The 26,840-nt window shown below is 38.5% G+C and overlaps 1 long non-coding RNA gene and 3 other non-coding genes across 4 annotated transcripts; 2 read left to right on the top strand and 2 right to left on the bottom strand.

The window, feature by feature from the left end:
* The first annotated feature begins 11,418 nt into the window (after positions 1–11,418).
* Gm23441 lies at positions 11,419–11,545 on the top strand. The gene has a single exon (XR_003954830.1). It is a non-coding gene; the product is annotated as a U6atac minor spliceosomal RNA (small nuclear RNA).
* Positions 11,546–15,094: 3,549 nt separating this feature from the next.
* Mir124-2hg (Mir124-2 host gene (non-protein coding)) lies at positions 15,095–25,245 on the bottom strand. Its single transcript, NR_033490.1, has 3 exons — positions 24,986–25,245; positions 20,153–20,573; positions 15,095–15,776 (listed from the first exon to the last, which is right to left on the bottom strand). It is a non-coding gene; the product is annotated as a Mir124-2 host gene (non-protein coding) (long non-coding RNA).
* On the bottom strand, positions 19,396–19,504 carry Mir124a-2 (microRNA 124a-2). The gene has a single exon (NR_029814.1). It is a non-coding gene; the product is annotated as a microRNA 124a-2 (primary transcript).
* On the top strand, positions 19,425–19,481 carry Gm51272 (predicted gene, 51272). The gene has a single exon (NR_162797.1). It is a non-coding gene; the product is annotated as a predicted gene, 51272 (primary transcript).
* Positions 25,246–26,840: the final 1,595 nt, after the last annotated feature.

The raw sequence follows: 26,840 nt of genomic DNA, 5'->3' as shown, positions 1-26,840 counted from the left end.
AAATTGAGTTTTCAAATCCAAAAGATCTGAAGTAAAACTAACCTTACATGTCCCAGAAACACAAAAGGCAAAGAAACAATGTAACAGACTACCTCTAAAATGGACTAATTATCTTATTCCCAAACTATGGTTTTTCCACAGTCCAACATGAACAGCATAAGGGAGACAAGTCATATCTTAAAACACATAAGAAACAGTTGACCTGTTTGAAAGCTCTTATCAATAATTTCTTAGGAAAATGATGGAGGAAAACTGTTTCTAAATAAGGACAATCTCAAACAATGAAATTACAAAGGAAATAGTGTACTGAATACAGGTTTTAATGGAAAAACAATTTCCAGGAAAATGCATTCATGAAGTCCCAGAATTCTGAGTATGACATAAAAACCCATAAAGGTATGCATCAAATGAGTTGTGAGCATCCCAGTTACAAAGCATTTTCACTGATTCTTACAGTGAGAACAAAATGCCAGGTGAACGCAGCCACTGTATCATCTAAGACTGCCTTCCTTTGATTCACCGATCACCTTGCTGTCATGTGTATGGGAACTTTTCATCAGGTCAAAGGATTTGGGCTTCAAATTCTCCATGCAGAGTGACTTGCTTTTGTTGACCTGGCTCCTCTGTCTGAAAGCCTGGAACACTTCTCAGCCATATGAAGGACTAGCATTCAGCTGAGACATTCTCACTGGCTTCTTCAGAAGAACATTTTGTCGACTGTGAGATTAATTGAAACGAGACTCCTACAACATCAATTTTTCTAGACTCTTTCTTCTGATAGAGTAATATTGTGATATCGCCTGTCTAAAACAAAACCAAACTAAAATAAACTCAGTGTCTCAAATATAAGCATCTCAGTGCTTCAGGATCTTATAATTGATTGAACTATTAAAAAAGAAAAATAGTGTAGGGTAGTGAATAGCACAAAAGCTAGGATAGTGCCAACCCCACATAGGACAGCAAGAACATCAAGGAGATTAGAAGATACTTAGAAAGCTTTAAAGACCAGTAACATTGTTACTTAGCTTATATGGAACACATACAATAGTTTTATAATATTTATTATTTAATTGATCATATATATTTTCTGCACATTATAACATCTTCATCTAAGCACACATCCTGTGACAAGTGTTATGTTTTAGTAACAGAGATAAAATGCTAAACTCTACTTTTCATATTTTAGGTACACTATGAACATCCATAGGACTCAAATTCAGCTCTTAGGGTCTCCACTAATCAGGTTTCAGACAAATACATTTAATTTTAACATTCCAAATTTGCTGGAGGATATGGCTGATTTAAAGTTATATACAGTAAAACTTTTACTTTATTTTCAAATGTAATGAAACCTTTGGTACCCATAAAAATGCAGTAATTTTATTTCAATTGATCAAGCTATTTTATGCTTCAGAAGAGAAAACTTCCACTGGTAACTCCCAACCATATTTTCTTCGACCCAGACATATATCAATTATGTTAATATTTCCACTTTTCAAAGATGGGTGTCTGAAAGAGAGGGACCTTGAGACTGTGTGAAAACTTGGATTAAATTGGCAACTGATGAAATTGGAGAGACACACGAGAGGTTAGTAACTGATTAAGTCAAATATCTAAGAACTAACACAACCAGTAGAACAGTGAGAAAATGGAGTTACAAGTCCTGATGAGAAAATCAGTATTTATTGGTCTATTATCGAGTTTATTGAAATTCTGTAATTGGTAAATTTAGAGAAAAATTCTCACAAGATTACAAAAGTACTCCAAGGTTATCCACTATAAATATTTTGCAAATTTCTGTGTTGTTAAATTGTCATCTTGGGCTTTACAGAGATATACTCCCTTAGTGGAGAAAATACCTAATAATCGGCCTCTCTCTCCCTCCCCCAACCCCTCTCCCTCTCCCTCTCACACACACGTAGACACACACAAAGGTTTTAAATGGACTTAGACATGATGAAACATCATCTTGTTAACTTGAGCACTCATTCATTATATATGTATTTATGTATATATATATATATATATATATATATATATATATACACACACACACACACACACACACACATATATATATGTGTGTGTGTGTGTGTGTGTGTGTGTGTGTGTGTGTGTGTGTGATACTGAATATCTCCTCAACATAATGAGAGAAATTCACATACAAAATAATATTAAACCTTTATAAAGCGGACAGATAACTTTTTTTTCCATTTTTTATTAGGTATTTAGCTCATTTACATTTCCAATGCTATACCAAAAGTCCCCCATACCCACCCACCCCCTCTCCCCTACCCACCCACTCCCCCTTTTTGGCCCTGGCGTTCCCCTGTACTGGGGCATATAAAGTTTGCGTGTCCAATGGGCCTCTCTTTCCAGTGATAGCCGACTAGGCCATCTTTTGATACATATGCAGCTAGAGTCAAGAGCTCCGGGGTACTGGTTAGTTCATAACGTTGTTCCACCTATAGGGTTGCAGATCCCTTTAGCTCCTTGGGTACTTTCTCTAGTTCCTCCATTGGGAGCCCTGTGATCCATCCATTAGCTGACTGTGAGCATCCACTGACAGATAACTTTTTTAAATACAAGAGAGATAAGCAAATGGAAAACCAAAATATTGACCGATTAATAAATTACTTTCCTTTCATACTAAAATAAAAGATGAAGAAAATAAAGGATAAGTGTTTTCAACATGTATATATTTTTGTTTTGTTTTGTTTTGATTTGATTTGATTTGATTTGATTTGATTTGATTTGATTTGTTTTATAGATTGCATCTCAGTTTGTATCCCTGGTTGGCTTGGAACTCACAGAGATCCACCTGCCCTGTCTTTCTATTATTGGGCTTACAGATGTTTGCCACTGCACCTGGACTCAGCAGATATATTTTATATGTAATTATATGTCTTCTTTTCTCAGTACTGCTATCCATTAGGTATGTAAGCTTTAATAAAATAAGTATCTAAAGCTTCGTTCCCTAACCAGCAATATCAGAAAATATTTTAAAGAAGTATAAATATTTTAGGGTTGTTGTTTTGAATAGTGAAATTAGTATGCACAAAATGTTTAGAGATTTCATTGGTACTTAGCATTTGATACATGTTAGTCATTCAGGGGTCGCATGGGAACATGATGTGGAGACTTTGCTTTGTGTTTGTTAATGTCGTCTGAATAACAACAACAACAACAACAACAACAACAAATATTAACACAGAAAATCACAGGTTTTTGTTGCTTTCAGACCCCTTGGTTTTCTGTATCTAAAATTGCAACATCAGCTTCATGTTTCAATCAGATCTCAAGCCACATTAAACTTCTAATTTTGTTCCTTTTATAGGATATCAGAACATTTGCCCACTGTACATCCCCAATCCTTTAATCTCTGCTCCAGTTTCTCAGACTTTTACATCTTGTTTGGCCTCTGGGAATGGCATTATCTCTCTTTGCCTTTAGATATCAGTGTAGAAGCTTTGTGTCTAACTGTTCTAAAAACTTAATATGTTCACACGGGCTTCTTTGGTTCTCAAAGCTATTCTTGGGAATGGAGGCGATAAAAATAGAATCCCTATTTATTTTTCATGTGAAAGTCTTGAGCGCCTCAACCTTGTCACACTTGCCAGCAGTAGGCTTTTTGCAAAGCTTGCTTTCTGCTTTTATCAAACTCAACCCTGGCTGGCCATGGGAGCCTAATAACCACTGACTGAGCTCCTCGGAAAGCTTTCTATAATCCTGCAGGCTCTCCTCTTCCTCAGTATACACACAATCACCCTATCTCAGTGGGGTGCTAGGCGAGATAAAAAGAAAGAAGGATAATCAGAACTGTGACGTTGGAGGAAGGCTACAAAGGAAGGTGTGAGGGAAACAAGAACAATGAAAATGAATCAAGAAATCAACATTTATCTAGGATTCACTACGATCCTGGCACAGTGCTAGCTGCTTTCTATGTATGATTTTATTGCATCCTTACACACTAAATGAGAGGATCAGTAACCCTATTTAGTGAATGATGAAATCAAGTACTACAGGTATCAAGCAAACAACTTGAGATTATATAGCCACCAAAAGATGAAAACCTAAGCTTTCTAATGTGCATGCTTTTGTCCTATTTATTTTCCACCTAGGGGAATGGTCCAAGAGTGTGTTTGAATGTTGGGGAAAAGCTGAGATGGGGGAAAATTCACATTTTCTTTTTTTCTTTCCTTCTTTTATTCCTCTTTTCCTTCCAGTAAGCTCTAATAGTGTATTTATAATTATAACCTATAAACAGTAATACAAATGTCTTTACATTAATATCATGAACACAAAGTCCTCTGGTTAAGATGAACAAAAATATGAGACTTCAGGACAATTCAAAAGGCATATCAAGATAACAGGAAAATGTGATATAACTGGGAAAGAGTCATATTAACTATTGCTGAGTTTTAATGTAAGAATTACATTGCTATGAACTTAGTAAACTTATTCTGGAAAGGACATCAACATTTTGTGGAGAGGGAAAGTAACTCACATTCACAGATGTTTTATAACATTGTTTCTCATTTGTTAACAGAAAACATTTAATAAAATCTTTGAACCCCAAAATTGCTTGATTTCACATAATAAATTGGTAATACCAAATGTGTATACCTATTTCTGTTTTCACAACCATCAATGGAGAGGCTTGAAATTATCCTTATCCATTAATCCTTTGTCAGTTTTTGTGATACTTCAGTGAGCACCGATTGCGTGCTTACTATGTAAACAATTTTGTATGTATGCATGTTTACAATATACCTAAGTTGCAAAATCCATTGCCCTAGCCCTGGAATCTATACCCTTAACAAATTTACTATGGAATCTAGAAAATGCAAGACTGTATAAATGAAATTTGATCTGGTCATTGGCAGAATACAATGGTAGATTACAGATAGTATTGAGAAGGAAAGAAGGACATCTTATATCTGGAAAAATAAAATCCAATACAGGATTACTGACACATGCTTTGAAGAGGCAAATAAGAAAACACGTGGAAAGAATGATCATGCATTTAATGTTTACAAAATTGCTAATGTGGTGGCTTATAAACATAACCCCAGTCCATAAGATGTTGTGCATAGAAATTGCAAATTTGAGGACAGTCTGGAATATATAGTGGGTTCATGGTGGATGGATCTGTGCTCCATAGTCAAGGTCCATCTTAAAAATGAAAGAGCAGGAGAGGCATCTCTATGACAGCGTATATACTTTCACACCCGAGATTTTGAGAGGTTTAAAACTCATCACCAAAAAAAAATCCCAGGGACATTATATCCTATGAATGTAGACAGGTGACAGTGATTCTAGTATATGTGACAGTTTTTATTTGCTATTCATGGAAAAATATTGCTCTAGAACAGTGCTTCTCAACTTTCCTGATGCTGTGACCCTTTAATAAAGCTTTTCATGTTGTGGTTACTCTCAATCACAAAATTCCTTCCTTGCTACTCCATAACAGTAATTTTGCTTCTGTGTGATCATAGTGTAAATATTAGGTATCTACTATAAAATACCCCGTGGGCGTTGTGAGCCACAGGTGGGGTTGCTCTAAAGAAAGGCGGTGAATAATGGGTCAAGATGTACACTCCACGGAGAAAGGCTGACTGCTCAACTGCCATTCACACAAGCCAGAATGTAACTATCAGAGGATACACACCGAGGTTTCCTTCAGCTCCTGCTGAGGACTCTACAATGAAATGCAATGAGGAGCCGCAGTGTTAGCTTCCTAGATAGTTTGTGGTTTCCTTTTCATTTGAGTTCATTTCAATTTCTTGAATCTTCAAACTGATCCTTAAATGAGCAAAGGAACTCTGTCCCTATGGCCGAAAGGCATTCTTATGCTATTCATTAATATTCCTTTGAGAGGTATAGTCAGAGAGGCTTCTACAACATAATTATACTCCAAGGAGACTCAATTATGGTTTTGTGAAATTCTAATGGATAGAAGTTACTTTCCATATCAAACACAGCAATCAACACCTGTTCAGAATTAACAGTGAGACCTTCGCTTTAGATAGATAAATGCTACTGTGTAGGGACAGTTAGTTATAAACAAGCAACTTGGTTTACCTCTCAGTAAGTACATGCTTATGTGTTGCTTGTATACATAGTAGCAAGAAACTCCCCCTTAGCATGTGGGGAGGAGGAAATGCAGCACAAGATGAGAGTTCCCACTGGACTCAGTTTCATCCTGTCCTTGGACCTCTTACCACTTGATTGAACCACCATTTTCCATCTGTATATGGAGGAAATGATAGATATACCAAAGTACAGCTGTGAGGCTTTGAAATTCCTTGGATAAAAATTCTCTGGAAACTATTCAGAGCAAGGAAACTTGATTTTAATGTTATTGTGATTATAAGAGATTCATATGAACTGTATGCACATCAACACTAGAGAAAACTCTAAAAAAATGTAGCATTATAAGATCAGTATCCTCTGCTGGATGGACAAGCTGCTGAAGGCTGAATATAAAAACAAAAGGTTTGAAAACTGTGAGTGAACGTACATTGTAGAGGTTATTCAATTATTAGAGGAACTAATTGGTTTGAGCAACATATTTCCTATCAGGCAGAGTCATGTAAAAATAGACATCAGTTGCATGGGAGTTGTTTTTACCTATCACTGAGTTAAACATGTAAATGATAAGAACTGTATTCTATAGGCTAGAAAGATAATTAAAATATTACAATAATTTGGGTAGGGATTACTGTTTGTACTGCTGTTGTATGAGAGAGTATAATAATGAGCAGTAGTCCTTGAGTAGCTCTAACATCATTCATTCTCAAGAGCTCTCATCTCCTTCAGTTCAGCTCTTACATGTATGTGGTACTGATTCATTCTGAGCAATTGCTAAAATTTTTTAAATAAAATACCCAGTTTCATCAGAAATAACTGTGTATTAAACTTTTAAAACAGAGGCTAAGACAACTTTCTCTTGACTCTAGGACATTGTAAAAGTTTGTAATGTATTTACATGCATTGTATTACATCTATTTATACTGTTTTATAATTAAGTACATATCAAATGCCAAAGAATATAGACCATTCCAACAAGATCACTTTATCTTAAATCTACTGATTATCATGTGATATATTAAGAACTCATTCTTACTGAATGAAATAAATGCATTATCAAGAATGCTTCACCAGCTAGAGCAAAAGTATTTATTAAATTTAGTGTTTGTCATGCTCCAATATGTTCATATCAGCCTTTTTTATAATAGCCAGAAGCTGGAAAGAACCCAGATGTCCCTCAACAGAAGAATGGATACAGAAAATGTGGTACATTTACTCAATGGAGTACTACACAGCTAATAAAAACAATGAATTTATGAAATTCCTAGGCAAATGGATGGATCTGGAGGGTATCATCCTGAGTGAGGTAACCTAATCACAAAAGAACTCACATGATATGCACTCACAAATAAGTGGCTATTAGCCCAGAAACTTAGAATACCCGAGATACAATTTGCAAAACACATGAAACTCAAGAAGAAGGAAGAGCAAATTGTGGATACTTCTCCCCTTCTTAGAATTGGGAACAAAACATCCAAGGAAGGAGTTACAGAGACAAAGTTTGGAGCTGAGAAGAAAGAATGGACCATTCAGAGACTGCTTCACCCAGGGATCCATCCCATAATCAGCCACCAAACACAGACACTATTGCATAAGCCAGCGAGATTTTGCTGAAAGGACCCTGATATAGCTGTTTTCTCGTGAGGCTATGCCAGTGCCTGGCAAACACAGAAGTGGATGCTCAAAGTCAGCTATTGGATGGAACACAGAGCTCCCAATGGAGGAGGTAGAGAAAGTACCCAGGGAGCTGGGGGGATCTGCAACCCTATAGGTGGATCAGCAATACGAACTAACCAGTACCCCCAGAGCTCATATCTCTAGCTGCATATGTAGCAGAAGATGGCCTAGTCAGCCATCACTGGGAAGAGAGGCCCCTTGGTCTTGGAAACTTTATATGCCCCAGTACAGGGGAACATCAGGGCCAAGAAGTGGGTGTGGATGGGTAGGGGAGCAGGTTGGGAGAAGGGTATAGGGGACTTTCAGGATAGCATTTGAAATGTAAATGAAGAAAATACCTAATAAAAAATTGGAAAAGTTAAAAAAATAGTGTTTGTATATTTAAATGATGGCTAATGCAGTTGGAGTTAGTGTTGGTTTCTTCCCATTCTCAGCTCTTTTGCGGGTGATAAGTCTTTTTAAATCACATCCAAATGTACTTCCGTTGTATAATTTCTTACTGTAGCTTTTATGTGCTTATTGTCATTCTTGGCTGCACATTGGCCTCACAGCAGCATGCAATCATTTATGTTGGAGGGGTAAGACTGGCATAGCTTATGTGCCAGGTGATGGCCTGGCTTCTTCAAACAACACCATGCAGCATTTTCTCTATTTTGTGTATATTATTTGCTTCTCTGTCTAATAAGTACATGCACTTTATGTCTTGCAAGCATTTCTTCATTCACTGACTATAGAGATCTTCACAGTTTAATCTTTTCCTCGTGTTTGCATGTCAGAATTTATCAGATTGATGACAGGGAATACTGTGAACTCCCTGCAGAACTATGGGAATCTAGATACCCCTTAGGGGTTTTTCCATCTCTTTTATCACAATCACAGAGTTGGAAACAGAACCACACCTTTGCTGTTTCTGAGTGTCTTTACACTTAGCTGCCACTGGTTGGATTGGATTTTTTATATTTACATAAAATCCCATTCTTTCTTTGGCTTACATGGTTGATAATGCAGGAGTGATACCCTTGGGAAGGATATTTCTCACTTTTGTTTTCAGACAGTCTTACTACTTAGCTTTTGGAGTGGTGAGATGGAGCTTACTGAAATGTACTAGGCAAGTCTTGAATTTGGGATAATCCTTTTGCTTCTGGGTCCCAAGTTCTGGTACTGTAGATGTGTATCACTGTGCCTGGCCCTTTATGAGTTTTGAAAAATAGAAAATGATTCTGCAGCGAAGTCATACACTGGATAAAGTTTGGACCATTGTAAGTCCTTTCCTCTTGGATCCTATGATCTCTCATTTAACAAATATTATTCTGAAATCTTAGACTAGGTTTCCTGCAGAAAATACTAAGACAAGTATTTTGAGAGACATTCCAGAGAACTGGAATGTGAATATGCATAGATAGCATCTAAAAGGGAATCTTTGAGTTGGTTATACCATGTTTTTGGCCCTGTTAGAACTCTGTAAGGAATAAGGAGTTGGGGAGAATGTGTCTCAGCATCAAACCTATAAAGAATGAAGCTATAGCATATGTGTCCTGGGCATGCTCCCGTATATATCTCAAGAATACCATTGCTCTCAAAATACCTGGGAAGCATCTTTAAAGAAACTAATAAGCCCAAGAATCCAGTCTTAAAACTGCAGTCTCTTGTTCCTTCAGCAGAAGTAGAAATCGGCTTCTCTCAGCAGTTTATTTATTATATGTACTATACCCTATTGTAGTTCTATTGTTATTAATGTGACTGGTATTAGAATTGATTCCTTTCTAGAACATATCTTGATTATCTGATTCCACTCTTTTTAGTTTTCAAATGAGAAAACAGGGACTCAGAAAGGTCAGTTGAGTTTTAAAATCACACAGAAATTCAGAGGAAGCCTATTTTTATCCTAAAGGGATTTCATGATCCTTTGTTTAAACCCTGTCTGCCACAATTCACTGCCTTCAAAATATGCAAAAAGCATGTGAAATCAGATTCTATTTTAGTCACATAAGAATCTTAAATCCCAGCACCCTCTAAGGTGAAACAGTCAGCCTCTATATAACATAGTGAGAATGCTTGCAAGAAGCCTCCTTTTGGTAAAATCACTCTTCATCAGCATCTGTCAACTTCCAGATAATCACGAGATTCTGACTTATGCCAGTTCCATGTAACTAATTTTAACCAATGCAGTCAGAATGGAAATCATGTCTATGTCTTCAGGGTAGAAGCTTTTACTTTTTTATTTTTTAATTATAGGAGATCTTTATTTGAAAGCATGGTATTTATGGTCAATGAAGCCTCGCTCAGCTAGCATCCCATACTTTTATCCAGGAGGCCATTCTGACCTACTTTGGGCATGTAATATGAGGAAGATAACAACCTTTGTTCTTACAACAATTGAATATTGGGCTCACTTATTACTGCACCATAATCTCATCTATCCCTAAAACATTTGGAGAGAAACGCAAGTCATCCTGTACCTCTTGACTTTCTTATCTCGTTTACTGATTGCTGAACTCATTCATGTAAAATCTAGTTTTAAATTATAATAAATATTGGCAAATTACTTAACAACAGACTCAGATATTAGCAATGACTTTCCTCTCTGTGGCATCCCATATGCCTGTTCATTGCTTATAGACAACTCTTTGCCTCTTTTTTTATTACAGGTCAAAATTATTGTTGCCTGAGATCTCTCCTAGATTACTCTTTCTTTCACTATTTCTCTTGCACAAACATTTTTTCTAATGCACTTTTAACCCCCAATTTGTCATTTGTTTTTGAAAAACTCAGATCAATACACTTTTCATGCTAAGACTAACACTTGCTCAAAATATACATTCTTTCAAGGTGTGCTTATTGAGTAAGAAGATTCATTATCTTGGAATTATTTATTTTCCTTAGTTTAGAAAGCCAAAAGAGAGACTGACCTAAACCTATAGAGAAATAGCTTCAGAACTACTTCTCGTGGTTATTTAGCAGGTCTCAGAACAGCTGAAATGAATCATCAAGAGTGGATCTTATAACCCAAATTTTAACCTGGCTCTAACTTTTATTGTACATTTTGGAGAATCAGTAATCAGTTCCCACAAAACCAAAATCCAACAGAAAGAAAAGTATTAAAAATTATTCAAGTGTTTAAAACACAGAACCCCAGATACCAGCATCAATATATTATTTGCAAAGTTCACTATATTATATCACTAGAGTCCCAGAACTGAAGAGGTTCCTATCTTCATGGTGGTTGACGGATTACATAATGAGAACTTTTGAGAAAGATGTTTTATCTCATTGATATACATGGCGCATGTTATTACCTTGGAAAAATCTGGAAGAAAGCTCTGACCATTTTCAAAGACTTGGCTAAGATGATGGCCAACATTTAAGAAATAATGGTAGAAAAAAATGATCATGTTTTTTAAAGATTCTGACACCTTCACAGTGTCAAGATATGGTTTAAACAGGTTGAAAATGACATATCGGGGATTATTCTGGAATAGTCTTTTGAGAGATTCGTTGGTGTTTATCTTGAACACTGAAATAATGAAGTCATTAAATTTTGATGTAGTAATAGACAATTTAGTAACTAAATTAAAATTTGAAAAATATATTACTAGTTATACAATGAAACTAAATGACGTTGTTAAAGTCCTGTCAAAAGTAGAAGGTAAATCTTATGAAAGTAAAGAACTGTTAGTACTCCACTGGACGAGGACAGGAGATGCACTTGAGCCTAAAATGATACATATGGCTAAGGTATTGTCATCTACTTTTTGGTATCTAAACAGTTATTGTTATTGTTATCATCATTATTATAAAATGAAAATGGATTTTAAAATATATGTAATTTTGACAACTTATGACTTGGCTCACTAAAATAAAATACAGATGGGAGTCCGGGTAAAGTGCTTACTTTGTAGATATGAGGACCTGAGGTTAGCTTTCCAACACACATGAAAAACGTTGGATATGGCTGTATGCATCTATAATCTCAGCATGTGGAGGCAGAGACAGGAAAAGCCCTGTGCTCTCAATTAGTGAGTTACAGTTCAGTAAAAGATCTTGTCTTAAAAAATGAGATGGAAGATGATAAACCTGACCTGGACCTCTGGGTATACACAAGTATGCATACCTGTACACACATACATATACCACAAATATACACCAAATAAATAAATAAATAAACAAACAAACAAACAGACAGACAGACAGACAGACAGACAAACAGACAAATAAATAAATAAATAAATAAATAAATAAATAAATAAATAAATAATAAAGTGATCTGAAATGAGACCAAAAACTGAGTTTAAATTAACACTTGATTTGGAACATTACTAAGAAGGCAGCAAATGTGTGTATCGAAGAAGGTATGACTGGTGAAGCACATCTGAGTCAGAAGTCAGGACTTCACAGTCAGTATTAGAGCACACTGTGATCTATACTCCTCAGCTGCTCTTCAGTGTTGAAAGGAATAGCAAAAGTATTCAGTGTTACCAAGATCGCAAGGAAGGAAGGGTAATCAAAAAGCAAGGTATGTGCACTGGTTTTGTTAATTTCACAAAGCATAATTGTTCTTACCATGAAAATATTCCTTCCAATTGCTTATATTGGACACTTAAAAGAAAAGGGTTTAAATCAGAAACATCATATTGTTCAGGAGAGTGGATGATATAATGCTAAGAAAGTCAGCTCCACCACAATAGAAATCGTGTCTGTTCTATTTATTATGGAAGTTTCCACACCTGAAGAGGGGCCTGTCACAAGAAAGCAAACACCCAATGAAGAAATTAACAGATTTGTGTTTTGTTTTCAGATATCTTATGTAATTGTCAGCTATGACCAGATTGAGGCATTAAAATGAAAATACGTTCAAGTTCTGTGGTTTACAATTTTTCTTTGCACCCAGGACTGATAGGTGTGTTCAATATTGTTGACTTTTGTGTATCACTTACCATACTAAGTATGGTAAACAGATGAGATAACAGTATGCAGAAGTAGGCTAGTGTAGAATAATTTTATCCATGTGAGAAAACAAAGCTGTGGTTTTAGAAAATGGTTAATTAATGTATAAAGTTATTGCAACAACAAATAGATTAGAATGAATAACCTGCCATTTTATTAGATATTCTTTATTAATAGTCCTCTTGTCCCATTTGATTTCATTATATATGTTGTCTGATCAGATAATTGCAGAAAGGGTGGATTCAAGCCGCGTCTAAAGCACAGCTAGTTCTATAAATATGCACCACAATCTTTCGTTCCTTCCTTTCCTTATCTTCCGTGAACAACTCCCCAAAGTATAGAAGACATTTATAAATACTTGGTTTTTTCTGAATTGAAATCTATGCAAAAGTAAGGTTTTTTTTTTTTTATTGGATATTTTCTTTATTTACATTTCAAATGTTATCCCCTTTCCCAGTTTCTCTCCCTCCAGGGAAACACCCTATCACATTTTTCTTCCCCCTGCATCAAGAGGCTCTTCCTCCACCCACCCACCCACTCCCACCTCCCCACCCTCTACATCTGAGTGATATAACTTAGTGGTTGAACACTGCCTATCATTTGCGAAAGGCCCTAGGTGTCCGTGAATAAATAAATACCTCTTTGTATAATGGGAATCACTATCGTTTAAATACATTAACTTGTAAAAGTCATATACTGAAGACTGTATTCTTGGAGGCCTGGCAGCTCGTCTCTACCTGATACTGCCAAGATAACTGTAACTTGTGTCAGAGAGAAGAGTGAGATTCAAGACAGATGAAGGTTGTCCAGGCATGGCAGATGAAGGGCACAGAGCTTTTATATAAGATCGCTTTCATGGGAGCATTAGGCCCTTCCCTTGACCTTGAGTTAGAGTCTCCATGCACACCACTTTATCACTCTTCACTCTAAAGCAGCAGCAGCCTGAGTTTGCAGGAAGAAGGCACTGAGATTTTATCTAAATGAATTTCCCTGTCTTTCTAAATATATTGTCACTAGGAATACTGAAAGTTGTAAGGGACAATTTACCTATGTTTAATTTTAACATCTCACTGATTTTAAGTGTAAAGAAATTGGCAGGAAGAAAACGTGTTATCATTCAACCAATTATAAAATGTGTGCTATGTATAGAGTTACATTTAAAGTAACCTTTTAAGAATTAAATTCTGGTTGACTAATAAAAAGGAAATAAAGACAAGATAAATTTGCCTTTCAAATTCATAGAATTGAAATAGAATAATCAATAAATAATTTCTTAAGTGGATTCACAAGTGTATTCTCCAACTGCCTTTAAATCAGACCAAAATTGCTGAAAGTCCAATAAATGAACACCCTTGTGTGCAGCCTGGCCATCCTGAGATTTTCCTGCATCCCTGTGGTTCCTTCTACTGGTGTAGTATAGCACAACTGAAGTCAGGTGTCAGTTCTTCTTGCATGAATTGCAGCCTTACGGATTCTCACTGTTTGGCCTTTATAATCCCACCTGCTTTCAACATGAAGGCCTTTTAACTTTTAACCTTATTCTTAAATATGAATATCTTCTCTGCAGTTTGCAGTCACAGATCTGGTATTTTGCATTAATAAATTTCAACTTTACATCCTATTTAATTCGTTCTTAAAACACTGTATTTTTAATTCCTACCTGGCCATATTATTGCATTAGAATTGTTTACTTAAAAGCAGTGAATAGAAATTCAGCAACAGGAGAGTTAGGATACTGGGTAAAAGATACAGAGGGTACTAAGTAAATTGGCTCACTTGGCTTTCTTATCTAAAGCCGATGAGTAGGGATGTGTCTGTTTCACAAGTATTAATTCCTGTTACTTTTAACTATGAAATCGCATAACTATTGTGATTAATCATTAATTAAGAGTATTAGTAGTTTGTTCTTTGTGTTGTATTTGTGCTTTCCATAAACATGCTATTTGAAAGAATATTATTTCTGTGGAAGTGCATGTTTCCATGGGTTCTAAATCTCCAAAGGGAAGTAGGCATCTCTTAGGCACAATTCAGATACACAAATATAAAGGACACGTTTAAAAGCCCATCTATACACAGTTGAAAGGTGAACACTGGTGCTTGCTATCGACTTGAGGAAAAATCTATCACACATCGAAGAAACAATTTTAAAATCTTTCTTTCCTTTCTTTCTCTCTCTGTCTCTCTCTCTCCTGTCTTTTTCTTTCTCTCTTTTTCTTTCTCTCTTTTTTCTAGTAGAGTGATTCTTTGTTTTATTATTATTATTATTATTATTATTATTATTATTATTATTATCATTTACTTATTCACTTCACATCCTTCTCACTGCCCACCTTTCAGTGAGTGGGTGTTTTTTAAATGAGAAAAAAAAGTTTTTATTTGTATTACACATTTTATTTATTAGAACCTGTCTTCATATTTGTAATGACTATTAAAAATTATGCTACTGTTTTTAATTTCCTGAGATAGATATGAATTTATTTAAGAAGAAATTTAAATTATGTAAGATAAATATTTCACATTTCCAAAGGAATGTTTATAAAAATAACATAACATAACATAACATAACATAACATAACATAACAGTTATTATTAGGAATCATAACAGTATTCTTTTCTTCATTTAATTTCTTAAGAATTGCTAATGCTTGCTGTGCAAAACCAGGGTTCAGAAGACAAACATACTGATCTTATATGGAACTTGACAAGCTTGGTTAAATATTTAAGTTGATTTAACATGTAATCAAGAGTTAGCCCCCCCTCACACACACAAAACAAATTATAAAATCATATTTTTTAATTTTAACTTAATATTTTTATAAGCTTTATTTTAAAATCTAGTAAAAAATTAAACACCTCTTTCATTGTGCCATCACAAAATAAACTGATCTTTATTTTAGAAAATTTAACAGCTACATCATTAGAAGCATTTTATTATACCAGCACTGATGTAGTGAGTCACAGTGTTCATAGCAAAGATGTGTCTGCTTCACAACATGCTGGAACTTCTAAATTCACGGCGCTGAGGTGATGCAGCATTCTACATTATTTTACTCCATATAAGCCTAATGAAACATAAAATCAAAAACGTTTTAACTTTTCAACATGCCTATTTTTCATTTCATATAGATTTTTCCGTACATAAACTCCATAAATAACACTTAGAGTACAGCACACACTGCTTCCGTCTCTGCATCCCTGATGGTTCTATTTATAACCGTCTACTTCCTGGTAGCTTTACCATTTGAGTACTTACTAGGAAGATTTCAGAGGTGAAATTTTGGATAAATTAATATGACTCAAAAATTTCAGCTTCTTCCTCAAACATAAATCATTTTCTTATTCAAAGTCTATCTTTGAAAATTGGCGTTAATAGTAATACAAAATCAGCATAATCATTCTTTATGTAAGGCATTACTTTTGGTTCAGTGCCCTTCAAAAATAAGTAAACACCTTGAGCTTGGCATCTTTATTCTAATTCAGATATTTCCTATCATAAGACTTCAGTTATGTGCAAAACTCAAGAAACTTATTTCTTTTTCAGCTGCCTATTAGAAAGGCTTTGCCCTCAGATTTACAATTCCATATTTTTTTATAAAATTAAAAAAAAAAAAGACACAGAAATACAACCAATAGAATCGACAATCTGCTTTAAACAATGACCTCTCGCTTCAGAATGTAACCATCCCAGGAGTGGTCCTGATGAAAATCGGGTAGCCTTTTCGGACGAAGAATAAGATGGAAGCTTTTAAATTCTACAGATTAAATGATCCTAAGAGCTTACTGCTTCCTGGGCTTATTGAAACTCTTGACCATCTGGCTTCGGAAACCAGTGTTCTATTTGTTGGGAGCAGCAGAGGGCGCTCTGGCGTTGTTGACACCAGATGCCTCGGTTCCCTGCGCTAGCATCTTACTCCCTGGAAGAAACACACTATTCCCAAGGAGGGTTGTCCCTGAGAGTCTCAACCGGTCAAGCTGTTCCTAAATTATCCCGAGAAGCTCTAATTTCAGACCACTAGATGAAAGTTGTGATTGCTAAAGGACTCGCATGGTCCTCTGCACCAAAGCTCTCTAATTGTCCACCTGGGTTGTTTTGCTGGAAAACTGCTGAGCACAGAATTTCATAGCAGGAAAATTTTGTAATGGACATTAAGTTGGGTGATTACTTATAAAAAATGAAAATAATTAATTTTAAAAGTACACAAACACCATGAATCAATAACCACACTGGATTTAATCATAGCAACCAGATGACTAAGTCCTGTACTTGCTCCCTTACTTTTTAAATTCTTTCATATTACATGTTTCATTTTTATTTAGAAAATATATTTTTTAACTGATTAAGATTTCTGAAGCGAGAGTATAGGACTGCTGTAAACAAGTAGGATTAGGTCGGGGAGTATTATTGTGTTTTTATTATGTAATATGAATTACACTGATGTAGCAGGACTGTTAGACCCTTTTTGCTTTGTGAGGAGCTCAGGGGATTGTGAGGAGAGACCACCAGAATAACTAGGTCGTTGCTGGAAGGAGGAGCATCCATGACAACCTTCAGCACTTCAAACCCATTCCCATTTCTGGTGAGTTTTTTTTTTTTTTTTTTTTTTTTTTTTTTTCAGCGACACAAGAGGGGGTTTCTTTGTGTTTGAGGTAGCTCTTGTCCCAACAAAGTGTGATATCGCCATCTCACCCCCCCCCCCAGATTGTGTAAAATCAAATGCAAACCTAAAATTTGTGGATATAAAGATCCTAATTTACAGAGTTTTAAAATCAGAAAACAAAACTAAAAGCCACCTTTTTAGGATGGAGTGAATAGGAACTAGACCCCCAAGAATATCATTTCTGAGCTCATTTTTTCCTGAATCATTGGCTACATTTCAACCATTCAGGTGGAAGAGAAGAAATAGTATAAAAACATATTTTTTAGGCCATTGTTCATTTATGGACCATTTCTATGCCCAGGTAAAAATCACTGTCACTGTGTCTCTTTACAGCTTTGTTTAGTTTATCTATGACTGATGTTTGACAGTATTTATGATGTGAATCTACAAAGAAATTCAAGCATGGAACATTTTCTTTCCTGGACCCACGGCTGAATACAAACCAATCTATTGTCTATTACTTTTTCCATTGCACATATGACTCAATATAGAAATTAATATTTTACTATTTATATACAATACTCTCAATATTTAAATTAGAATGCTGATAATTTTAAATATATGTTGAATGCATTAATTCAGACACATTTGACCCAGGACTCCTAAGACAAATCTTCATTATATGGGATTTGGTAAGCTACTCTGCCTCCCTAGTGAGCTGTGCTCTGCAGTATGGTTTTCTCTGCACTGTGGGATTCAGGCCTCCTAGGACTGCAGTACCTCCTGTGAGGAGCGAGGCTCACTGCCAGCTCCTGGGCACCATCACCCTGCCACTCTGTGGGCCTTGGCCTCAGAACTCAGTAAGGAAAGCTGTCCCACAGAAAGCCTTGCTGAGAGCCACGAGAGTGGTTGCAGGCTTCTCTACTCCTGCCTGCTCTGGTCACTAAATCAACCTCAGTCAGAACCTTTTAAATATATTTTGAGGCACACTCTAGGGTCCTTTGAGAGGTATCTTTGGTGACCATATCTGAGATAAGATCCTCAACTGAAAACCGTGTGTTTCTCTTTTCAAGATTGTGATTTAAGAGGAAAAAAAATCTATTTAATCTCTCTCTAGCACATTTTGTTAACTACTCGGGTTTCTGGCCAAATCAGCTGATTGTCAGAGTGGATGGTTTCAGCAAAATACTGTTTAGCCTGTCTTTCCGTATTTCAAGGTTTTTATTTGTAAGTTAACTAATATCCTGGGGTATGGGGCTGGGTTAGAGAAGAAGCGATTCTATAATTCTATTGCCTTGTTTGCAGAATTACCACAAGAGGAGGGGGAGGAGGTAATGGAGGAGGAAAAGAAAGAGGAAGAGGAAGATGATCCTGTCAGCAAGGCGAGGGTGCGGCCACTTTGGGTTATCCTTCTCCAGCCTCTCCTTTGTTCCCAGGCCAGATAGGCCACCACAGAACAAAGACTTCCACCAAGGCTCTTTCTCAGCGGTGGTTTTCTTAGGCTTTCGGGTTATGGAACCTACCTTAACTAAGTACCTCATGGTCTTCCAAATACATTAATTTACCAAGTCTTAGAGTTCCTGGCTTGGCCTTTCCCTCTTATTGGACAATATTGACTGATTTGGGTATTGTCACTTTGCCTTGGCCTTTTAAATCCAGTCAAGGCTACCATGAGACTGGGTAAAGAATGGGAGAATAGTGAAAAGCTTGGGGCGGGGGTCCTATTTTCACTGATAATTGAGTCATTTGAGGTTTCTTATGCAGTGTGGTCTGGGGTTTCTCATCCGTTTTGTTTTCCCAGTTCGACCCAGAATTTTATTTGGAAAAGGCCAGCACTCTCTGAGTGCCATCTCTTAGACCGTTTGCACCAATGGGAACTACAGCTCTCCTGACAGCTGTCAATGAAACCTCTAATATTCCCCTTGGGAGTATGCATGCGGATTTCCCAGATTCTCGCTGAAAAACATTTGACTGTCTTGTATTCTAAAGATTTTGAATCAATGCGAGGGGTCCTTGTGTCGCACAGGATGGGTTCATTCTAGAATTGTTTCTCCCCACCCTTCCTAACTTCTCTCGGATGTCCTTCAAGTGCAGCCGTAGGCTCCGCTCTTGGCATTCACCGCGTGCCTTAATTGTATGACATTAAATCAAGGTCCGCTGTGAACACGGAGAGCAGAGTCTCTGATCTTGATCTAGAAGCAAGTGACTCATTGCAACTATTACTATAATTTTCTCCCTGCCCTTCACCCTCTCTTGGAGCTCTAGGCTTGGAGTCCCTACTCCTAGAGTTGTAGCTCTGAGCAGTACTCCCACCTCAGCTTTCCTCCCGCCACATCTGTCAGAGTTGCCATTAATTAGTCTGCAAGGTTGAAGAGTAGCGGGTGCATGAGTCTGCGATTCTTATGCATACATCTGCATGCCATTTACAGCGCACCTAAAACCCATACATATGTCTATAAATCTAGTTTTCAAATGATGACATGGATCGAAGTTAATTACCCCTCTGGTACAGATCTAATTTCGTAATCGTGTTATTTTACTGAAGGCAATTAACTGAGTTGGTTCGCCCTGAATGCCGTCCTAAGACATTTGTAAGGAAAGGCAAGTCTTTAAGGACCACACCATGAGTGTTCTGCTGCAGAAACCTTTGTCACTCATCCCCTGTTGCCAGAGATCTAGCAGAAAAAGCGAATATAATCATGCATGTTTGTATGTCCGACAAACACACGTATACGCCTTTGATAGCCCGATTTTGGTTGGGAAATTTTGGGAAAAGATCAGAATCCCAGGCCGGCTGGGTCCTCCTTCTTTGTATTGCGGAAAAATTAACTCAACAGCACCTGCCGAGTCCCGGGAGAGCTGGGGCCCATCTGGTCTGGCTATGATTTTACTGCGAAGAGAAAAGGCTGCTTGCTCGGGCTTCCTCCGGCTCTGGAGAGCAGAGATCGGGTCTGAGCCCGCTCTGGGCGTAGATTTAAGGGCAGCGCAGCAGATGCGCTCTCTCTGACTGCGGCGGGAGTCAGGAGGAGATCCGAGTCTGGGCTCGGCGGAGGGAGGGCAAGATGGAAAGAAGAAGAATGAGGGGAGTTGACCTCTACGGGCGGAGCCCTCTGGACGGCAGGCCGGAGGCGGCAAGCAGCGGCTCTTTTCACAGCATCCCTTGCGGCTGGGTGGGCCAGGGGGATGGACGGACTGCGCTCGCCTGAAGAAAGCCAAAGGGCTCAAAAGCAGGTTTTGTGCGGAGACCCCAGAGCGCTCCCCCTGAAAAACAGAATCAAAGCGCAGAATTAGAGCAGGAGGGAGGAGGGGGAGACTGGAGAGGAGGGACAGGAGGAGGGAGGAATCACTCTAGGGAGCCAAGGTGACCGGCCGTCCGGACCTATAGAATCGAGCTCGGGGAGCCCCTGCAATGTGCGGGGCGACAGGGGAGTTCCCAACTCAATCCCGGCTTCGGAAGGTGAGAAGATGCAGTCAGGACGAGAGAAATGTTTTCCTGAGATGGAGTCTTGAAAGCGAGTCCTCAGATTGTCCTCTGTGCAGTCTCAGCGATTTGCGCATCCCGCGCGCCCTTACCCATCTAACCCCTCCCTCAGACCACACGCCAGAACCGCATTCTCCAATCTCCACCCCTTCTTGGTTTAGAATCCTGCAAACTGCAAGACTGAAGAGTTCTCGCATGAAAATCGAAATGATCGATGAAATAAAGAATTTCATATAGGCATAGCCCTAGAAATCCAAAGGCGAAAGAGCTGCTAGCTCTGCTCAAACCTGCAGAGGACCAAAGCGTTTTCAGGGGCTGCTCCGCGTGTTCTCGGAGGAAAGAGGAGGCTGAGTGGTTTCCGCGATATAAGGTGCTTTAGGATGGGCGGTGGGGGCAGGGAGGGGGTGGATCGTAGCGGTCCGGTCTTTCCCCCTCGCTTGCTGATCCAGAATTAGGGATTAATGGCTCGCTCCAGCCAAACAAATAAGGCATCTGCCTTCAGCACAAGAGGATTACACGGGCTGCTGACGTCACCAGTCAGACAGATGTTGGCTCCCAAAGTCCTGAACAGCTCGCTGTGTCCTTGAAACCAAAGAGCTGCAGAAGGCGCGCAGCCCCCAAGAGCTGCGCCTGGGCAAAGCAAAGGGCACCCTCCTTGCCCTTGCTTACACTCTCCTGCACGCACCACACTGGCCCCAATACAACTACCTAAGACAGAGCTCCTCAGTCTCTCTTGCCTTCTGCACAGCCCCCAGTCAAGGTCCAGGCTGGCTCAACACAAGTCAAAGTCACCACACTTGGCTTCTGTCTCCTAAAATAGAGACAGTACTACTTTCTCAATCCTCATCTAAAATCTGGCACGCACAGCCAACACCTCACCATGGACAGAGCTAAGCTCCAGATGAGCGACCACCTCTTCATTTTATGGTTAAGGCATATCTGCATCTTTCGTCCCCACCATTGTCCTTTCCCCAGGCCAAGGTCTAAATTTTTTATGCTTATTCTTATGAATGAAGACAGGCTGGAGCACCTTCCTAAACAATGACTCCCAAACTGTCTCTGCTTTCTACCAGAGCCCTGGGCCACCATTACAAGAACCACAAGAGCCCATTATGAAATGATCAGAATACCACCAAATTCCATTTAATATCCTTCTCAAATGCTTTTTAAATATTTAAATTTTTAAAATGCGGGTGTCAAAAACATATCTATCATCTATGCTAAGAAACAAGGACATTCAAAGAATTGCAGTTTCATTCTCTGGACAAGCACGATGGCTAAAGATCCGGAATTCATTGCCTTACAAATCTCAACGTCACTTGAATTTTATTTCAAATTTAAATGTAAATTGTTTTTTTTTAATTTTTCTAACCTGTGTGTTGTTAATGATTTATACGATCTTCCAGGCCTTTACAGGTCACAAAGAAGACTGGTTACAAAATAAGTCAGAAGTCACAGGGTTGAAAGTGAAAATTTAAGGGAGCAGTTATATAATCCACAAGAGAAATAATTGTGATGAATTTCACTTCTGAAAAGGTTAAGGTAATGAAACTCATGCAAAAAGCAATATAGTTATTTGACACAGAGCCACAGTGAACCAAACCTGTGCCCTAACCTGGATCAATATGTATGTGAAAGTCTGTTGTTTTCCTGGGGGTTAGGGTGAGTGTCCGTCTAACCAGTCACTGCACAGTTAGTTATGCACTATAGTGTCTGTCCAGAAATAAATGGGGGTATGGGAGTCATATCTCTATTCATATTATCCCTGTCTATCAAAGTGGCATTTAATTTTTCCAATTCTATGCATTTAGAAACCTAGTCACTGATAAAAATCTATTTAATTTGCTCTAGTGTCATTCAGCTAATCCCAGACAAAATATAAAATTTCTCTTTCTTTATTCAGCTGTATGTCCTATAACAAACATCCCATACCAAAATGAATGTATTTAAAACTGTAATTTACTAGTGACATAAGGTAGAAATGACCTTTAGTTTGATTTTTAAAAAGTCACATCCATGAGAAAGGACAGATGTTGAAGATATGAATTATCATTTCCTTAAAACGTGGTAGAATGCATACAGTATCCCTTAAATTCAAATTTTAGTTTTAAATTCAAGATTTATTCCAAATTGTTATAAAATAAAATTTTCGTTGCCTCCAACAGATGCTATGAAGGTAAAATTTCACACACAATTTTGCTGGAGTCGGTTTGCTTAATAACTAGTTCGCTGTCCATGGTTTTGATCCATATGAAGGAACAAGCTCCAGTGCTTTGGAAAATTTTAAGTCAATGTGTTTCTTCATTAATTTGACTTCTTAACTTTTTAAGATTATATAAAAGGAGGAGAATAGTATGTGAGCCCCATTTCTTCTTCATTCAGCTGTTTTCATTTTTTTTCTGTATTTCTCACCAAATGAAGTACCAGAATCAAATGGGGAGAGGGCTACATTTCATTATTTCTGAACTGACAAACGATCGCTCAATGCACCTATACAAAGATCTTTAATAAATAGGATATAAAATTTTCATCTGCCCACTTTGTCTCACCCTCTCCCCTCTGGCTAAGAAAAGTAACACAGAGCTCTTTAGTCTTGTAGAGTCATCTTTGTTTACTTTTGAATATGGCTTAGCTAGACCAAGAAAATTTATAAAATTGATACTCCAAGGAAAAAGAGAGAAAGAACGGAACAATACTCCTCTGGGAGATCGTCCTGTCTCTATTGTATCTTCATACAGCTGTGGGCAGTGTAGATAGCTATCTCACATCTACAATGAGCCAATTCTGAAGAATCCCCCTACTAACCCCAGCACTTTCTATGGCAGTGAGGACAGCATGATGATGAAGTGACTAAGGCTTCTTACTCAGTAGTTCTTTGCCCCAATACCAATAGCATTTCATCTTAGGTTTAAAAAAATCTAAAGACTGACACAGTAGAGTAAAAATAATCTTGTCCTGTGATTCTCCCAGGGATGACTGGAGAAAGGAAAAAACACAATACACTACCCCACCCCCAAATGATTGGTGGTTTTTTGTTTTGTTTTGTTTTGTTTTCATTTTCTGCAGGTTATCAGAGGAGAGGTATTATTTTCATGTATGTGTATAACCACACACTTATGATCTAATGCCCTCTAGAACTACAAATCTTTAAAGGGCACCGACCAGTACAAATTGTTTCTATTCAAATATCTGGACAGCAGGGAAACAGACCCTTGGTTTCAAAGCAAGGTCCATACCCACCGGGCCAAGGGGCCCAGCCATAGCCGCTTCCGCTTTTGCTTTTCTGGGTATAAGAGGGCTGATTCTTGCTCCTGCCCCTCAAAGTATTGAAAACTTGGGAAATCCTTGTACCGGAAGAAAATGGCCTAAACACAATAGGACTCGCCATTTTCTACTTGCGAAGCACAAAGCGCTTGGCGCTGCCTGCTACACAAAGGAAGCATGGGCCGCAGAATTCTTGCATATTTTCAAGAGGCTAGAAAATATCTTCCGCGAATGGCAATTTATATTGTTTGGTCACACACACACACACACACACACACACACACACACACACACACACACACACACACACACAGAGGCATCCTCACTTAGCCCTGATGTCTAGAAGATCCCAGCTTTAAGGTTTAAGTTAAAAACAAAACAAAACAAAACAAAAACGCAGGAAAGGCTCGGTTCCAGAAGCAGCGCTCAGGGCCGTGTTAATCCTCCCAAGACAACGGGTGTTAGCGGTGGGCAGCAGAGGGCTCTAAACTAGGTGTGTTGTTGTGGGGATGGAGGCCCATCATCTCCCAGTCTAAGATCTCTCCTTTTGACTCCATCCTGTCCCCAGAGCTCGTCCGGTAGCTCCGTAGTCCTACCCTTTGAGCGACAGGAACCAATCTTTCAGCGAGGATGTTAAGCTGGCAGCAACTCTTAAGGATGCTCAAAGCGCGGGAAACCCTGATCTGTGCGCCTCCCCTGCCCCCAGCCCACTGCTACAATCCACAGCATAATAACAGGACTCTATTACTAGCCTAGGTAAAATGCTGCAGCTTAGGTACAGAAAAACAAAACAAAACAAAAACAATGCAGGAAGCCCCTACAAATAAAAACATACAGACACAGGCAGCAACTCTGCTCACAATAGGAACACTCAGTTCACCGCGCGAAGCAGAGCTTAAAAACCCAGGAAAAGACAGACAGTACTTACAGCAGGTGAGTCCTTGAATAATCCATGGTCAGGTCCTTCGGTTTGTTAGTCTGTGCTTTAAAAAAAAAAAAGTATATACATCTCTGTGTATTTGATTTTTACATAGCTTCCATCGTTGTGAAGGAAAGAAAAAAATCTTGAAGACTTGAGAGCATGGGGGAGGGGGCGGAGATTTTCATTGTCTACGCTCTGCACACGCAGCCCAAGATATTGCTCTGTGGAGCTCCTTCCACTTTCTGCTTGAAATTCAGAAGCTTTCTACTCAGCAAAGAAGGAGTTTGGCACACACCCCCTGCCCCTGTATTTCTCCTCTCCTCTCCTCTCCTCTCCTCTCCTCTCCTCTCCTCTCCTCTCCTCTCCTCTCCTCTCCTCTCCTCTCCTCTCCTCTCCTCTCCTCTCCTCTCTCTGTCACTCACCCTCTTGCTCTTCTAAAGCTAGTGTTCTCTCTCTCTCTCTCTCTCTCTCTCTCTCTCTCTCTCTCTCACTTTTTTTTCAAAAGAGGGCAGGTCGCTTCCTGCATCCCAATGAGTTAAATCAGGCACTTCTTCTCATGCATCAGCAGCCTCTTTAACAATCCGAGAGCTGCAGGCACAAAAGAGCATTTAGCTGCCTCCAATTTGTGTAGAAGGCCTGCCCTTAATTTGTTTGAGGAGTATAATTAAATCATGAATTTCACGAAATATAAAAATACAAAATTCCTAACCTCAGCTAGTGAACCGCTAATGGTAACCTTTAAAAACAAATCTCTCCTCATGTCCCTGTTCTTAGCCAGACCGAGAACATCTCAGATACGCAAGAAGACAAGAGTTCGGACTCAAACCTAGCATGCCTTCTCCATTTACACGTCAAGGTCACACTGATAACATCCCTCAGTGCTCTAAATGAGAGCCTTTCTATTTCTTTCCTTTTAAAAAACAATAATATTCTGAATTTTTAAAATTGCCTCAGGAAGAAATTAAGTCATTTGGGAAAATCTGCTGGACTAAATAAAAACGTAAGTATGTTCTTAATATGAAATAGGATCAGAATTTGCTATACAGACACTAGGTTGAGGAGTTCTACAAATAGGCCTTGCTCGGGAGAATGTTTTCAACTTTTCCAGGCAGGACTCTGTGGTCAGTGAAGTCTGAGTTCCATGGGTTTTGATCATGTTTCTTCCAGCCACAGAGTGGGCCTTATGGGACATCAGAGCCAGAGCCTATCAAGCTTGCTGAGTCCCAGAGGGCTTCTGATAAGGAAAATGCTGCTTGTTGTTGGGAGCAGGGGTTTGGCTCCCACTCCTTTAAGTAGGTTGGGGCGCAAAAAGCAACTCTGCATTCCTGCAGTTTCTCTTTCAGAAAGAATCCAGACCAAGCCATTGCTCTACCTCAATGAAGGTGGTGGGGTGGCAAGGCCACCTTCCTCTCTCACTCACCTGCCACCCCCCCCTCCCCCAAGGCCACTGCTAGGAAGATACTTAGGAGTGTTTTTCTCCTTCCTAGTGCTCCCATCTTCTGGGAAATTGTAGAATCCCTTACCACAAAAAACTTTGAATTGTCAGTAATTTGCTGCTAAGTCTACTGTCAGCTCCTACCCCCATTTCTCATTCTAACTCTAGTCAAGAACCCCCCACACTGGAACACTGGAGAGGTGCAACTTCAGTACTACCCAATGGGAACAAAACATGTCACCACTTCCTGACTGTAAATGTTCACTCTGATACTCTAAGTCACCCTGGGCGTTTGAATTAGGCCATGTTTCACCCTGAGCACAGAGCTAAGTGAACTGGGCTATAACTGAGCTGTACCTCTGTCTGCTTGAAATATCCAACAAGCGTTCCTACGAAGATACTTGGAAACGTAAAACAAAATATGAA

Source organism: Mus musculus, chromosome 3 (genome assembly GCF_000001635.26).
Source record: "Mus musculus strain C57BL/6J chromosome 3, GRCm38.p6 C57BL/6J".
Classification (NCBI taxonomy): Eukaryota; Metazoa; Chordata; class Mammalia; order Rodentia; family Muridae; genus Mus; species Mus musculus.
This window is presented reverse-complemented; position numbering and strand designations above follow the sequence as displayed.